Genomic DNA, 18,911 nt, shown 5'->3' with positions numbered 1-18,911 from the left:
CGCACGATCTGTGGATGCAAGAAATATCTTGGGTGAAGCGTGGTCTTCATCAGGAGGCATCTCTTGAAAAATGTAAATAGCTTTGGGTTACTCCTTGAGGTTTCGTACATTAATAGGTTCAGGAAGGACCTTACTTTGGTGACTACTACTGGGAACCTAGTCAGATGTGTAAGGCCCAATCTTGTAGAGTAAATGCTACATGTCAGTATCTTTTCTCTTTTAAAATTTTGTTTATTTTAGTTGATTTACAATGTTGTAAATTAGCTTCTGCTGTACAGAAAAACAATTTAGTTACATTTCTTTCCATATTATTTTCCATTATAGTTTATTACAAGATGTTGAATATAGTTTCCTATGCTAGGCAGTAGGACTTTGTTGTTTATCCATTTCATATACAATAGTTTGCATCTGCTAATCCCAAACTCAATCTAGCTCTCCTCCACACTCTTCCACCCTTGGCAACCACAAATCTGTTCTGTGAGACTGTTTCATTGATAAGTTTATTTACAGTATTTTTTTCAGATTCCACATATAAGTGATACCATATAGTGTTTATCTTTCTCTCTCCAATTTACTTCATTTAGGTTGATAATCTCTAGGTCCATCCATGTTGCTGCAAATGGCATTATTTCATTCTTTTTATGGCTAATTAGTATTCCATCACACACACACACACACACACCCCCCACATCTCTATTCATTCATATGTTGATGGACAGGTTATTTCCATGTCTTGTCTATTGTAAATAGCGCTGCTATGAACACAAAGAAGCCATTTGGGCCTAAGCCATTTCATAATCCAAGCCTGGCTGCAATGTTTGCCCTTAAAACAGGTCTCAGTAATTAATGATCTTAAGGGAACAAAGGGAAAGCAGAAATAGAGAAAAGGCAGTCAAGAAATAGTGCAGTGGTAAAGCAATTTTAGTTCCTCCTCAAGGGATATATATAATAAAATTATATCTTTGAGTTCTGCAGGAATTAAGGCCCCCATTCAGGTGAAGGATGGAATGATGATGTTGACCCTCCTGACTTCAATCAAATAAGACTCGAACTCGGTTGACCTTTGCCCCAATTTTATGCTGAATTCTCTCTGCTCAAACCCCTTCATGAATATGCATATATCCTTAGCTTAAAATTTACCTATTTGCTGTTCAGGGAGACATTGCTTTGATAAAGATCCTGTGCTCTCCTTATTGCAACCCAGTTTTCGAGTAACACTTTCACACAAGCTGAAACTCAGTTATAATGGTGATGAGCCAGCTTAAACTGTGAAGACAAGAACCCACACAGGACTGACTGCAGAGCAGTAACAGAACCTGTGTTTTGAAGTTTACCTTGTGAAGCAAAGCTGCCTAACACCGTAGATTGCCTGCCTACCTCTGGACTGTTACATGAGGAAAATGTTTGTCTTCCTTTAGCTACTGTATTTTGTTTATTTTTTGGTGTGTGTCTATTTGTTACAGAAGCTTAGTGTATTCTCTAAAAGATAAGGTTCCTGAAAGTAGTGCACTGCAATAACAAAGATCTAAGATACATAGGACACTGGTAGGTAGAAACAGATTGCAGGCTGTGACTTTTCCCAAAGGTATTTTCACCCGCACTAACTTTAAAGACTGATTATCAAGCCCATGGCTCTGAGGGAAGTGGTTTAGAAAAGGTCAGAATGTGAGTTTATTGTTGTCTGCCACTCCTTGGTTTTAGCAAGTTTTGACCTAAAGAAATGAAGTCAGTTAAGAATGAACCAATTGCAAGCAGAGATAGAAGAGAATAGAGCTCTACTACTGGACTCCATCCATAACCACTCCTGCTGCTGATCCATATACTATGGTCCTTCTCTGAGGGATCAACTTAGATACTTATTAATAACATCTGAAGTTTTTCCTCACTACTCTCCCGTCTTTTCTAGAACAATATACATCTACAGAATGACAGAGCTAGAAAGGATCCTTGAGAGAACTTCTTCAATCTTTCCATTTTAAGATCAGACAGAGAAAGTTTAAGTGACTTGTCCAAAGTCAAATAGCCACCTCATTAGGTTTAACAATCTTTGCCCAAGGAAGAATCTTTGGTATTGTGCAGATGTTTCGTCCTGAGCCCTTTTATGTGGAATAGGCAGTCTCACTTAAAGACTTTCATCCACTTTCTATCCTTCTCCAGTCTAAACCTTTTGTGTTCATAAGATAGCTTTAGTACAGTTTTATTATTAGTTTTAGTACAGACTAAATTGGAGAAGGCAATGGCACCCCACTCCAGTACTCTTGCCTGGAAAATCCCATGGACGGAGTAGCCTGGCGGGCTGCAGTCCATGGGGTCTCGAAGAGTCGGATTTGACTGAGCGACTTCACTTTCATGCGTTTGGAGAAGGAAATGGCAACCCACTCCAGTGTTCTTGCCTGGAGAATCCCAGGGATGGGGGAGCCTGGTGGGCTGCCGTCTGTGGGGTCGCCCAAAGTCGGACACCACTGAAGCGACTTAGCAGTAGCAGCAAATTGATCTAGGAGCTTCCTAGGTAGCAGAGTAGTAAAGAATCCACTTGCCAATGAAGGAGATTTAAGACACAGGTTTGATCCCTGGGTTGGGAAGATTCCCTGGAGTAGGGAATAGCAACCCACTCCAGTATTCTCACCTGGCAAATTCCATGGACAGAGGAGCCTGATGGGCTACAGTCCATGGGCTTCACAAAGAGTCTGATACAACTGAGCACATACACACAGGTTGCTTTAACAAAGAGACCCAAAATACAAAGAGACCCAAAATAGAATCACTGAAACAGACCTCTGAAATGGCTACAGATGACTTATTCTTAACTTGCACACCCCACAGAGGGAATAGGAGACAGGATAAAGAATGCATGCCCGGTACTGTTAAAGGCAGGATCCAGAAGTCACATGCATCACTTCCACTTCTATCCCAGTGGCTACAATGTAACCACAAAGGAGGAGGCTAGAAAAGGTAGAAACCATGTGATCAGCTACATGGCCAACTAAAAGGTGAGAGTTCTATTTTTGAATTACAGGAGAGTAAACACTGGTGGCCAGTGACTAGTGTCTACCCAACAGCCTAGTTTCTAGGATTATATCATACTCAATTACTTACTTCACTAGAATCATTTATCTTTTTTTTTTTTTTGCTGTGCTACCAACTTGCAGGGATCTTAATTTCTGACCAGGGATCAAACCTGTGCCCCCTGCAGTGGAAGCACTGAGTTCTCACCACTGGATCACGAGGGAATTCCCTGAAATATGTTTAACTACAGTGAAATATGAACTGAAAAGGGACTTCATTAGCACTGCAAAAATAACATGGAAAAACATTTATGAATAAAAGGCAATAAACCATCAAATATTACTGGAGAACATAATTTAAAATTAAACAGGGACGTCCCTAGTGTTCCAGTGGTTAAGAATCCACCCTACAATGCGGGCGATGTGGGCTTGACCCCTGGTCGAGGAACTAGGAACCCACATGCTGTAGGGCAACTAAGCCCAAATGCCACAACGAAGGTCCCACATTCCACAAGTAAGACCCAATGCAGCCAAATTATATTTTTTTTAAGAAGAGAACTACTCTTAAAAAAAATTAAACATAACTCTCTTTATGACAAGGCAAAGAGTTGTATAAAACAACAATAAAAACAAAATTAATGTGGTAAAGTGAAAGTTATTCATAAAAGCATGTTTCCTTCATCTGCTTTAAGGTCTGAAAGAAAAAGGGTGTGTTGGGGGCTATATTTACTTCCTCAAAATGTCCCATATCCCAGCATAGAGCTTTAAAAAAAAAAAAACTACCATGAAGTAGAGGTCCCTGTTCACAATAACGACTTAAATTCATATGTCAAATGCTCAGCCTGCAAGCCCTCCATCTGTGTACATATACATACATAGTCCACACACATGTGCTAAGTGTGGAAATCTTGTCGAAATCTTGACTGCTTACTCCTGAACAGTAACTTTTCCACTTGTCCCTCAGTATCTGTGCTAGTAACAGGTAAAGATAATTTCCCCCTCTTCTAATGGGTTAAGAATCCACCTGCCAATGCAGGAGACCTGGGTCAGGAAGATCCCCCGGAGGAGGGAATGGCTACCCACTCCAGTATTCTTGCCTGGAGAATTCCATGGACAGAGGAGCCTGATCAGCTACAGCCCATGGGATCGCAGAGTTGGACATGACTGAGTAACTACCACTTCCACTTTTTTTCATAGAACATCTCTGTTCCTATAGGGCACCATTTTACCTGATCTCCTAGCAGATCCTCAGTCCTTAAAGATAGCTCCTGATTCAAAACTGCATTTTGATAACATTGTTATTAAGAAGTACTTATCACTTTAGCCAGAGACCTTATTATATGCCAGGTACTTTGCTTAATGCAGAATATCCTTTGGACCTCTTAGCAACTAAATGGATATTATTTTGAACTTACTATTACTGAGCTTCAGATTGAAAAGTGCATTAACCATTCATACTAAGAAAGTAATTTTTGCTGGCTTTAAAAAAATTGTTGTTTCACATACAAATGGAAACTGAGTAAGGGATTAAATGTTTAATCCTTAATACAATGGTTAAGAAGTGGGTTTTTCCAATCAATTTGAATTCAGTTGCCTTATCATATAGGGATGAACAATTTTCAAAGAATTTCAGAGAATATAAAAAATACATTAAACTTCACTATTAAAGAGGTATCTGATTTTTCCTTTAATTAGTCAGAAGGCATTTAAGAATCTTCCTAAATCTTAAATTCTCCAGATGTTAGCTTTTAAAAATTCTTATTTCTGACTGTGCTGGGTCTTCATTGCTGCTCAGACTTTTCTGTAGCTGCAGTGATCAGGGGCTACTGTCTAGTTGCAGCACATGGGCTTCTCGTGTGGGGGACCACGGGCTCCAGGGTACACAGGCTTCATCAGTTGTGGCATGCAGGCCCAGTAGTTGGTCTTCTCAGCTCTAAAGCACAGGTTCAATAGCTGTAGCACACTATTGAGCTTAGTTGCTCCGCAGCACATGAGCTCTTCCTGGATCAGGGATCAAACCTGTGTCTCCTATATTGCCAAGCAGATTCTTTACCACCGAGCCACCAGGAATGCCCCTGAATGTCTGTCTTAATTTAAGGATGTGACAATCTGCAGCACATGAGAAAAATAAGATGAAATATACATGCTTGCTGGTTTATTAACTTTACAATAGAAATTATGCTTTGTTTACTTTCCAGTATTAATATCTTTTCTTCATTCTTGTTTCTCCTCATGTTCCACTGGAGATATTGAGTGTCCCAGTTAATTTCAATGTAAAGATTCATTTTTATAAAGTAAAATATTAGTTTTATGAAAAAGTATCAAAGAAAACAAAAACCTAGATATATCTGACATTTCACAATGTAACATTTGGAATAACTGTCTACAAGAGTCTGGAAGTTGTAGGGGGCTTCCAGTTTTGGCACTATGGTGGGCTACACATGAGACTTTCAACAAGACAGATTCTGGCTCGGACACACGCGTGAAAGCAGTACTGATCTCATATGAAGTGGGGGGAGAGGCAAAATCAATCAAAATGGGCGGGAAACTCCAGGCAGAAGCGAGGGGTATGAGCGCCCCTGCCAGAGAAACTTAGCTGTGAGGATTCTGAGCTTTGGGCTCAGAAGTAGAGTAAGGGTGAGGGGAAATGAACTACTCCCACTCAAGACCTTCAAGAAAGGGCTGAAATGGCCCCCAAATAATGATGCCTCTATACCAGCAACAGCAGAAGTGAATTCTTTACAATTAAGCCTTGACCAGATTTGGCCTGCAGAATTTACAGATTAACAAGGAATGAATTAATAAAGGTTACCATAAATGTGAAGAGGCCAGATGCTATGCATGAGAGTCAGCACAAACAACAAGCATTTTAACTTCGAAGGATTGCAGGATCTGGAGTTCCTGTCGACATTAACATAGCATACTTGAACATGCAAATACTACATACATGAAAAATTAACCAGATTGTAGCACAAAGACAGAGGTGAAAAATATGAAAGACAAAGATATGAAGGGTAGGATGAGGACTAAACATATGTCTAATATGAATTCTACAGACAGAAGATAATTGTTGTAAAATTTCCAGAATTGATTAAAGATGCATTCAAAGATCCACAGATCCTAAAATCAAATGTATGCTGAATATAATACATAAAATGAAGTTGCTGGGGGCAATTACAGTATCAATTCTAATTATGCCATCTAAAAAGTATATGTTATCTAAATGATTGGAGTCTTTTCTCTGTGGTTTAGCTTCCAACTGAAGTTTAATAAAGCTGGCTTTAAACTAAGATTTTCTTAAGTATGCTAGGTTATGAATGTATTATTGGTGTTTAAAAATCAACCAAATTTAAACTACACAGAATTTAAATAATAAAGGGCATATAGTTTGATGTTTCTATGTATTTAAATCTTTATTACTATTCAGTTCAGTTCAGTCGCTCAGTCGTGTCCGACTCTTTGAGACCCCATGAATCGCAGCATGCCAGGCCTCCCGGTCCATCACCAACTCCTGGAGTTCACCCAGACCCACATCCATCGAGTCAGTGATGCCATCCAGCCATCTCATTCTCCGTCGTCCCCTTCTCCTCCTGCCCTCAATCCCTCCCAGCATCAGAGGCTTTTCCAATGAGTCAACTCTTCGCATGAGGTGGCCAAAGTACTGGAGTTTCAGCTTTAGCATCATTCCCTCCAAAGAAATCCCAGGGCTGACCTCCTTCAGAATGGACTGGTTGGATCTCCTTGCAGTCCAAGGGACTCTCAAGAGTCTTCTCCAACACCACAGTTCAAAAGCATCAATTCTTCAGCGCTCAGCCTTCTTCACAGTCCAACTCTCACATCCATACATGACCACAGGAAAAACCATAGCCTTGACTAGACGAACCTTTGTTGGCAAAGTAATGTCTCTGCTTTTGAATATGCTATCTAGTTTGGTCATAACTTTCCTTTCAAGGAGTAAGTGTCTTTTAATTTCATGGCTGCAGTCACCATCTGCAGTGATTTTGGAGCCCAAAAAAATAAAGTCTGACACTGTTTCCACCATTTCCCCATCTATTTCCCATGAAGTGATGGGACTGATCTTCGTTTTCTGAATGTTGAGCTTTAAGCCAACTTTTTCACTTTCCACTTTCACTTTAAAGAGGCTTTTGTTAAAAAAAAAAAAAAAAAGAGGCTTTTGAGTTCCTCTTCACTTTCTGCCACAAGGGTGGTGTCATCTGCATATCTGAGGTTATTGATATTTCTCCCGGCAATCTTGATTCCAGCTTGTGCTTCTTCCAGCCCAGCGTTTCTCATGATGTACTCTGCATATAAGTTAAATAAGCAGGGTGACAATATACAGCCTTGACGTACTCCTTTTCCTATTTGGAACCAGTCCGTTGTTCCATGTCCAGTCCTAACTGTTGCTTCCTGACCTGCATACAAATTTCTCAAGAGGCAGATCAGGTGATCTGGTATTCCCATCTCTTTCAGAATTTTCCACAGTTTATTGTGATCCACACAGTCAAAGGCTTTGGCATAGTCAAGAAAGCAGAAATAGATGTTTTTCTGGAACTCTCTTGCTTTTTCCATGATCCAGCCCATGTTGGCAATTTGATCTCTGGTTCCTCTGCCTTTTCTAAAACCAGCTTGAACATCAGGAAGTTCACAGTTCACATATTGCTGAAGCCTGGCTTGGAGAATTTTGAGCATTACTTTACTAGCGTGTGAGATGAGTGCAATTGTGCAGTAGTTTGAGCATTCTATTAGTATAAAGAACAAACATTGATGAACTATAAATATCTAGGGGTTGCTGTTATGAATTTAAGCCATTAATTTACCTTGAATTAATTTTGTTTTTCACTGTAACATTACTGTTAATTTCGTAACAGTCAGTTATGCTCTTTTCAGAGTGAAACTTTTTGCCATTAATGAGAGTATTCAGTTCAGTTCAGTCACTCAGTCACGTCCGACTCTTTGCGACCCCATGAATCGCAGCACGCCAGGCCTCCCTAATTAGGAACAGGCAATTACTACTACAATTTATCCACTCACTCTTTCAATATAATTGAGTGCCTAAATTCGCCAGGTATTGTTTTCAAGTATGGGGATGCAGGAGGATACATATGTGCTGCAAAAGGGAAAAAAAAAAAAAAAGAGGATAAGGGAATGCAGAGGGAGACAGAAAGGGTTGCAGGTTAAAATAGGTGACATGGATGGGCTCCCTGAGAAGACGACTTTTGGGCAATGACCAGAAAGGTGCAGAGGGCCCTGAGGATATCCAGGAGAAAAGTGCTCCAGACACGAGAAAAACAATGTTCAAAGCTCCTATGGGAAGCATGCCTGAAATATTCAAATAACTACAAGTGTGGCCAATGTGACTCTTGCAAGGGAAGCAGAAGGCAAAGACCAGAGGGTCAGACAGCCTAACACCGTGTGGACCAATATAAGGACTTTTGAGTTTTTACTGAGTCAAATATGAAGCCATTGAAGGGTTTTCAGCAGAGGAGTGTAATGATTAAGATTTGTTTAAAAAAAGGATCACTTTGTTCCACTCTTGAAAACAGACTATAGGTTTGGTGAGGTAAAGGCAGGAGCAGAGCCAAAAGGCTATCACAATAATCTGGGCAAGCGATGATGCGGCTTAGACCAGACAGCAGGCAGTGGAGCATGTAGTACCTGAATGCAAAATCTATTTTAACGTTAATATGAATGGAATTTCCTGACAAATACAGGGTATGAACAAAAAAGAGAAACAAAGAATTCCAAAATTTTTGGCCTAAACAAAAAGACAGATGGAGTTGTCATTTACTGAATGGAGGAGAATGGAGGAGAATGGAGGAGAAATAGGTTTTGAAAGAAAAATCAGGATTTTTAAGCATGCTAAACCTAAGATGCCTAGAAGATACCAAGTGGAGATAGTGAAGTGGCAGGTAGATACATGATTTTGGAATTCAGATAAAAGAAGAGATACAAACTCCAAAATCAAAACATATGGCATCATAAATCACTAGACTGGTTAATTGGTTAAGCTCATCAGGGAAGTGAGTAAGTTTACAATAGTGGTCCAAAGTCTAAACCCTGAGGCCGTTCAATATTTAGAGGTAGGGGATATGAAGAGACATCAGCAATGAAGATTGAAAAAGAAGAGATTAATGATATTGCAGGGAAAGCAGAAGAGTACGGTGTCCAGGAAGCCAAGGGGGGTAGGGGGGAAGATTTTCAAGCATAAGGAAGTAATCAACTGTGCCCCTTTAAGTCAGGTAGAACAAAGACACAGAACTGGTCACTGGAAAGCAGTGTAATGTCACTAGTGACCTCAACAAGAGTTGCTTTGATGGCGGTGGTGGTGGTGGGAAAACCTCTTAATGAATTGAGTTCAACACAGAACAGGGGGAGGTAGGTGGCATGGACAGCACTATGGATAAGTCTCTCAAGGGTATATAAAACATGATTAGAGAAAACTAGTTTGTTTTCTAGTTAAATACAAGAGATTAACTATTCACCTTATTCTCTTTTCCCTTCAAAATCTCCCCCAAAACGACAATAAAAGAATGAGAGGTATTAAACCAAGTCAAAGCATAAAAGAGAAGACAACAATGAGACTTTCAGAAGCAGTAAAAAAGCCAATGAATGTGAGGTAACTGACTTAGCAAAGGTGATGAAATTATACCTGAGACTGGGATTCTGACAGCTGTTTACACTGCAGAACTCTTGAAAGGCCCAGCACGAAAGTATTAGGCACCACAACTTGTAGCCAGGCACGGTACACAGAAACGAGGCAAATAAACAAGCAAGGCAAAGGCAATACTGGGAAAACCAGAAAGTAATGTATGAAATGAACAACAGGGAAGAAAGAAACAATATTTACACGGTCACAATAATGCAAACATTTTCAGTGACTTGACTAAAAATTAGAGCACAAGGATATCAAAAGGAGATCAAGCCAGTTAATCCTAAAGGAAACCAGTCCTGAATATTCACTGGAAGGACTGACACTGAAGCTGAAGCTTCAATACTTTGCTCACCTAATGCGAAGAACTGACTCACTGGAAAAGACCCTGATGCTGGGAAAGATTGAAGGTGGGAGGAGAAGGGGACGAGAGAGAATGCGATGGTTGGATGGCATCACCAACTTGATGGACATGAGTTTGAGCAAGCTCCAGCAGCTGGTGATGGACAGGGAAGCCTAGCGTGCTACATTCCACAGGGTTGCAAAGAGTCGGACATGACTGAGTAACTGAACAGAACTGACTAAAAATTAAAATAATATTAGGAAGAGGGGTGAGAGGAAGAGTGGGATAGTAGTAAAGGCAGTCAAATCCTCCATGGAGGGTGGGAAGGAGAGGGTAATAGATAACCTCTAACATTGGTAAGTCAAAACAGCAAGGTGAGCACATTACTTACAAGTAAGAAGGTAAAAACAACAGTATGGAGTTAAACACAATTGATTCTGGGATCTGGACTTTGGAGTGAGGCAAGTCACTGCTCTTATTTCCTTATGTGTTTTTAAAACCAGGTGATTATACTAATTTGATGAATAAACACATAAATGAATGGATAAAATCTATACAGGAAATAAATAGCAACCTCAGAAAAGTTATTTGTTCAATTAGCAAATATTCAAAATGAAAAATTAACTGGGATAAACACTCTAAGTGATATCAACGTGGGTGAAGAGGAGCAGAGAGACAACAGGTAACGTGTATGGGGGAAGGAGGGAGAATGACAGTGTGTCAATACTTCTGTGTTACTGTAAGACTCCATGTTGGTAACTTTAAATACTGGTAGAGAAAGGTAATCATAAATATGGGTTAGAAATAACCACAAGGAGAATAAAAATAGAATGTATAGCTTCCAAACCTGCAGAATAAAATCTGATCTATTAAAAAGCAAATACAAAAACAGAAAGCATGCTAAGTACAAAACTTATAAGGTAGCAAAAGTAAATAAAATAACTGACAAAACCATGAGAATATATCAACAATTGGAGATTTTTACATGTATTTCTCTTAGAAACAGCAAAGAGACCTCCCCCAAGCAAATATAAATTTAAAACATACATTCACTTTTAACACACTGTTCAATTTACCACAATTCCCTACTCTCTGTTTTCACATAGCAGTATTTCTCTATAATAACACTGGTGTCTCTTTCTCCTTCCCTCTCTCTTATCAGCAGCTTCTCAGGTGAGGAATGATTTAGCTGAATGGTGAGTTTGGAAGGAGAAACCATACACATGCAGCTTTCCACTCTCTCATTGGAGCTGCCTACCTGCCTAAAGTTGAAGAGTTTCTGGTCTGTTTCCCTGACCATTCTGTAAGTTTGGTGGGTCACTGTGCCTGAGACTGGATAGAATGTTTAAATCAGGGAAATATTAGCAAATCCTATGTCATGCCCCCTGAATTGGCTTTATCACAAAGTTCACTGACAACAAGCCCTGCCTGTCTGCTCAAAGCCTTCAATCAGCTGTTCAGCCTCTTATTCTTAAACATACGCCAACAACCAAAGTTCAGCAGAAACCTGAGAGAAAATCTTTATTGTGATAGAGATAAAACATAAATACATACACAGTAATACAGGGGGGAAAAGACTACATAACAAAATAGAAACCTGAAAACAAAGTAACTTACAATCATTACTATCCTCAGATGGATCCTACAAGCTTCTAGAGGGGAAAACAAACAAAAACAAGATAGGGCACATATAAAGGAACAAGAATCAAACCAGCTTCAAGCCTTCTCAGTGGTCACAATGGAAGCTGGAGACAACAGAGAAATCCCTTCAAATTTTTAACGGAAAACAACAGCCAGCTTGGAATTTTATATCATAGTATTATTTAAACCGAGAGCAGAATTCAAGACAATTTCCAGACATTCAAGGACCCATACTTCATCTCCCATAGAGCCTTTCTCAGGAAGCTGCTAAATGTGCTTTACATCAAAGAGAGTAAACCAAGAGACATAAGAGTAGGGTATAGAAATAGAAAGATCATAGGACTCTTCAGGAAAATAAAAACAAAATCCAGGATAACTGTACCAGGCGAAGAGAGTGGCCAGTTCAGATTTGTGCAGAATGACTCGAGACTTCAACATAATGCTTTCTTATGTGGTACCATATTTTTAAAAAAATCTGACGATGCCTGAGTGAGCCTGACCTAAGTTGGCTTGCTGATGCTCTAGCTCTTTCCTTCTGCTCCCTGGATCTTTTAAGAACACACAAATGTTCTGCTTTGACCTACTCCTGAGTGCTGAAGGATAGCCACCAGAAGTTAAAAGTGGAAAAGCCTAAGCAGCCCTATCCTCCTGATTGTGTTACAGGCAGGTATCTAGTTCTAGGTGCTGGCACATCTTTCAAAATATTGGGTTGGCCAGAAAGTTGGTTTGGGTCTTTCTGTACTATTGTATGGAAAAATCAAACGCTCTTTCCCACCAACCCAGTACATAAAATGTGGATAACCCTAGGTTTCCCAGTATTAGCTGAATGACTTTCTCCAGAAAAGGTTTTGTAAAATATCAGAGAAAATGAGGCCAGACCATGACCCAGAGCCCATTTTCAGCTTATCTTCTTCTAGGACACCTCATCAAATAGTGGCAATTCTGCCTTCTGAACACACAGTTACATTTCTGCATAATACCCCACTTTTAATCATCGTCTATACTCATTCATGGGCTTCCCTTGTAGTTCAGTCGGTAAAGAATCTCCTTGCAATGCAGGAGACAGGGTTTGATTCCTGGGTTGTGAAGATCCCCTGGAGAAGGAAATGGCAACCCACTCTAGTAGCCTGGAGAATCACATGGACAGAGGAGCCTGGTAGGTTCCCGGGCCATGGAGTCCCAAGAGTCGGACACAACTTAGCAACTAAACCACCATATTCATTTATATGTGTATTTTTCATAAACCATTTCATTAAAAAATAACATTAAGTAGGAATGCAAGAACAGCTCAATATCAGAAATCAATGTTATTCTCTATATTACTATAACTAAAGGTGAAAAAAAAAAAACACCTGAACAAAGGCATATATAAAATATCAATAAACAGGAACTTCTTTTGAAAAAGACTAACTAGCACAGGAACTTCTTTTGAAAAAGACTAACTAGCACAAAACTCACAGCAAACATAGCATTTAACAGAGCAAGTTTAGAATCTGAAGTAGAAATTTGATAAAAATGCCTGCTACCACAGCTCTGTCAAATAGAGACTGGCAACCTGGCTGAAACAGTCAAAATGAAAGAAAGGTATAAGGCCTTTCAGGAAGAAATAAAATTCATTATTTGTATTTCACAGACAACCAAAGAGATTCACTAACTTTAGAACTAAAAAGCATTCATCAAAGCTACAAATACAAGATCAACATACCCTGATTTGACTTTATAAAAATGTTAATTCTAAAGTAACCTGCAAATTCAGTAAAAATTTCAGCACCTTGTTTTTGGGAACTTGACTAAAAGGATAGTAAAAAAAACTGACAACAGTTAATTCTATCAAAGTAGAACAAAAAGATTCAGCTATTTAGACATATTACAAAGTTATATTAAGACAATGTTATACTGGGAAAGGAACTGACATCAATAACAGAATGGAGAGCCCCAAGTTTCATGTTTATGACAAATTGGTATATAGTGAAATGGGTGAAAAATGGATTTAACAGATGGTGTTAGAAAAAACTTACAATTCTACTCTGCGTGCCCAGCAGATATTCATACTCACAAGACTCAAAAGGATATAATTTGGTACTAAGGTCACTTAGCTTGCCGGAAAGGGCACAGTACAGTAAACCTGGCCTCCACCTTAGGCAAGCCTCATATGCCACAGGAACCACTATGGTGTAAAAATCCCTGAGGGCGGGTTCCTCGCAAGCTTGGTTACCAGTTCTATCTCACTCAGAGAAATGTCAAAGTTTGTGCTTTTTGCAACTAAATATATGCTGCTGGATAAACAGCTGGCATTCCTTGTGTATCTTAACCCACAATTTCAAGGAAATAGTGCTAAGAAAGTAAATCCAAGATAATTTTCCTCTAGAGAGAGAGAGAAGTGGTTTTATTAATAACCATTTTAATGATTAGCTGGAGAATAAGTTGAATTCATATCTCATAATATATCTAATAGTTTTGGATCCCGGAGCCCACGAGCCAGGCTGACATCTGCTCCTGAGGTATATTACATTCTTTGATTATATTCTTTGCAGCCGAGATGGAGAAGCTCTATACAGTCAGCAAAAACAAGACCAGGAGCTGACTGTGGCTCAGATCATGAAGTCCTTATTGCCAAATTCAGACTTAAACTGAAGAAAGTAGGGAAAACCACTAGACCATTCAGGTATGACCTAAATCAAATCCCTTACGATTATACAATGGAAGTGACAAATAGATTCAAGGGATTAGACCTGATAGAGTGCCTGAAGAACTATGGACAGAGGTTCGTGACATTGTACAGGAGGCAGTGATCAAGACCATTCTTAAGAAAAAGAAATGCAAAAAGGCAAAAATGGTTGTCTGAGGAGGCCTTACAAATAGCTGAGAAAAGAGAAGTGAAAGGCAAAGGAGAAAAGGAAAGGTATAAGCATCTGAATGCAGAGTTCCAAAGAATAGCAAGGACAGATAAGAAAGTCTTCCTCAGAGATCAATACAAAGAAATAGAGGAAAACAATAGAAAGGGAAAGACTAGAGATCTCTTCAAGAAAATCAGAAACACCAAGGGAAAACTTCATGCAAAGATGAACACAATAAAGGACAGAAATGGTATGGACCTAACAGAAGCAGAAGATATTAAGAAAAGATGGCAAGAATACACAGAAGAACTATACAAAAAAGATCTTCATAACCCAGATAACCACGATGGTGTGATCATTCACCTATAGCCAGACATCCTGGAATTCGAAGTCAAATGGGCCTTAGGAAGCATCACTATGAAAAAAGCTAGTGGAGGTGATGGAACTCCAGTTGAGCTATTTCAAATCCTAAAACATGATGCTGTGAAAGCGCTTCACTCAATATGCCAGCAAATTTGGAAAATTCAGCAGTGGCCACTGGACTGGAAAAGGTCAGTTTTCATTTCAGTCCCAAAGAAGGGCAATGCCAAAGAATGCTCAAACTACGACACAACTGCACTCATCTCACACACTAGCAAAGTAATGCTCAAAATTCTCCAAGCCAGGCTTCAACAGTACATGAACTGTGAACTCCCAGATGTTCAAGCTGGATTTAGAAAAGGCAGAGGAAGCAGAGATCAAATTGCCAACATCCACTGGATCAATGAAGAAGTGACAGTTCCAGAAAAACATCTACTTCTGCTTTATTGACTATGCCAAAGCCTTTGACTGTGTGGATCACAACAAACTGTGGAAAATTCTGAAAGAGACGGGAATACCACACCACCTTACTTGCCTCCTGAGAAATCTATATGCAGTTCAAGAATCAACAGTTAGAACCGGACATGGAACAACCAACTGGTTCAAAGTTGGGAAAGGAGTACATCAAGGCTCTATATTGTCACCCTGCTTATTTAATTTATATGCAGAGTACATCATGTGAAATGCTGGGCTGGATGAAGCATAAGTTGAAATCAAGATTGCCAGGAGAAATATCAATAACCTCAGATATGCAGATGACACCACCCTTATGGCAGAAAGTGAAGAGGAACTCTAAAGCCTCCTGATGAAAGTGAAAGAGGAAAGTGGAAAAAGCTGGCTTAAAACTCAACATTCAGAAAACTAAGATCATGGCATCTGGTCCCATCACTTCATGCAAATAGATGGGAAAACAATGGAAATAGTGACAGTTTAATTTTTCGGCTCCAAAATCACTGCAGATGGTGATTGCAGCCATGAAATTAAAAGACACTTGCTCCTTGGAAGAAAAGCTATCACCAATCTAGACATCATATTAAAAAGCAGAGACATTACTTTGCCAACAATGGTCCGCCTAGTAAAAGCTGTGATTTTTCCTGTAGTCAAGTATGGATGTGAGAGTTGGACCATAAAGAAAGCTGAGCGCCAAAGAATTGATGCTTTTGAACTGTGGTGCTGGAGAAGACTCTTGAGAGCCCCTTGGACTGCAAGGAGATCCAACCACTCCATCCTAAAGGAAATCAGTCCTGAATATTCATTGGAAGGACTGATGCTGAAGCTGAAGCTCCAGTACTTTGGCCACCTGATGCAAGGAGCCAACTCATTGAAAAAGACCCTGATGCTGGGAAAGACTAAAGGCAAGAGGAGATGGGGATGACAGAGGATGCGATGGTTGGTTGGCATTACCAATTTGATGGACATGAGTTTGAGCAAGCTCTTGGAGTTGGTGATGGACAACCCTGGTATGCTGCAGTCCATGGGCTCACAAAGAGTTGGAAACAACTGAGTGACTGAACTGACTGACTGACTGATTATATCCAAAACTAAACTCCAGCTAAATTAAATGTAAATATAAAACTATAACACTAATAAAGACCTAAAAAATGTAACTGGAAGCAAAATTGCTATTCCATCAATGACACCAAAGACAAGAATTATTAATAAATGACAAGCCCAAGTTATTTCTAACATGTGCCCCTAACAAGGAAACATTACATAGAATACAGAATTTCTTGCACTATAATCAACAAGAAAGAGAAAAATCAATAGAAAAATGGACATAAGTACAGGCCATCCATTGTCTATAAGTATAGGCAATCCATAGAATGGAAACCAGAATGACTAAAAAGTATATACTCAGGGCTTCCCTTGTGGCTTGGTGGTAAAGAATCCACTTGTCAACACAGGAGACATGTGTTTGATCCCTGGTCCAAGAAGATCCCAGATGCCATGGGACAGCTGAGCCCATGTGCCACAACTACTGAGCCTGTGCTCTGGAGCCTGTGAGCCACAACTACTGAAACTTGCGTGCCTACAGCCCATGCTTCACAGCATGAGAAACCAGCACAATGAGAAGCCGGGGCATCACAACTAGAGAGTAGCCCCCAACTGCCACAACCAGAGAAAAGTACGCATGCAGCAATGAAGACCCGGTGCAGTCATTAAAAAAAAAACAGTATATGTGTGGGCTTACTAGTAATCAGATAATGCAGATTAAGACAACACACAATTTCATATATAGCAGATTATACAAAATCAGAAAATATCAAATGCTGCTGAAGATGTAGAGGAAACGATATTCTCGTGTCTTGCTGGTGTTAAGTGCAAACTGTACAACCATTCATGAGAACAATCCAGCATTACTAACTGAAATTAAATATGCATATACTCAAAACACCAGCCATCTACTCTAGGACATATATACCAAAGAAACTAAAGGGCAGAGTCATAAGAAGAAACGTACAAGTTTGTATAAGTGTGAACAGCTGGAAATAACCTGAGTATCTATGACTAGAGGAAAAGATAAGCTATAGTATGTGAATATAACAGAATAATATGCATCAGAAACCATGTTATATACAGTAAGACGAATAGTTCCTAAAATCCAAATGTTTTATGAAAGTTAGAAAATGAGTTTTATACCATAATATCTCTTATATAAAATTGAAAAGTTATACAAAATAAATGTTATCATACAGTTTTTTAAAGAAATATGTGAAAAATTTAGAAGATGGCTTGGAAGGATAAACATTAAATACAGAAGAGAGTGGAGAGTATGGAATTGCAGGCAGCAGATGAAAAAAAGTATTAGGGTAAAATGAAGCAGAACAAAACTACAGATTTTCTAGACCAATGATACTGGTGTCATTATTAGAGTGTAATCAATGAGTCAATTCTGAGCATGTGAAATTCTTAGAAAACAAGACAATTTATATGAGGAGAGAAACACTGTTAGGTTAGAATACTTAAAACATTACCACTTTAAATGTGAAAAACTATTCATAGGGCATAATATAGTAAGTACTCCAGAGGATTCATGACTTAGCTGTCTTAATTTAAAAGAAACAGTTCCTTCTCCCAAATGAGATAACCTACATAAAAACAACTTCAAGGCAATGCTTAAAAAACAAAATTTCTTTGTGTTGAATAAATATTCCACTGCATTTTTCTGGGCTGTTCAGGTATTCAGCAAAATAATTTAAAATTACATTTCAGGCAAAGTTATAAGTACTAGTGAACTAATTTCAACTTTTAATTATGTGTGAATGTGAAATTTGAGATTGATATAATACCTTGTGCCATTTGAACAGGATGTGAAAAGTTTAAATAAACATGGAAAAAAATCACAAAATATATAGCTGCCATAATCTCTTTTGATTTATATTTTTTTAAAAAAGCACTCTTATGTGAGGTAGATATAGCAGCTATCACCAATGTTATCAATGAGGAAACTGAAAAATAATCTTACAGTAAGTAAATCTCATAGTAAGTATTGTCCAGACTAGAATCTAGGTCTCCCAAAACCTAGATCTGAGGTCTTTTTTTTTTTTTAATAGAAATTTATTTATTTTATGAGGTCTTATTGTAATACATTATTGACTGGAGACGTATCAAAGTGATATAATCAGCAGCACTGTGCAAAGTTGTTAGAGCTTAAAATTGATCAATGGCTTATTATACAACTTATGATTGTCATTATCATTCCCATTTTGCTCTGTTGGGTTTTTGTTCCAACCTTGTGTATATTTTAAATGCAAGTTTATTTCATAAAATTTTCAAAAATGATGCATCATGAAATTTTGTGGAAGAAGCATTTTTCAGTGAATTTTATGTAGATACTTTCTCTGATTGTGTAAGGGACATATATACTAGTGTCTCAGAAGATGATAGTTCTTCAGAATACAGTTCTGATTCTGACAGAAAAAAGAAAAAAAAAAAAAAGACGAAAAACCTGAGTGATGGATTCTGATACAGAAAGTGAAAATGAAACTCACTGGGCTGGAGACTTTACAGGTGTGTCAGGTATAACTACTGAGTGTAATAACCCAAAGAGTGCTAGTGAAATAACAGAATTAACT

Source organism: Bos indicus x Bos taurus, chromosome 11, assembly GCF_003369695.1.
Source record: "Bos indicus x Bos taurus breed Angus x Brahman F1 hybrid chromosome 11, Bos_hybrid_MaternalHap_v2.0, whole genome shotgun sequence".
Classification (NCBI taxonomy): Eukaryota; Metazoa; Chordata; class Mammalia; order Artiodactyla; family Bovidae; genus Bos; species Bos indicus x Bos taurus.
The sequence above is the reverse complement of the archived record's forward strand: the minus strand, read 5'-3'. Positions refer to the sequence as shown.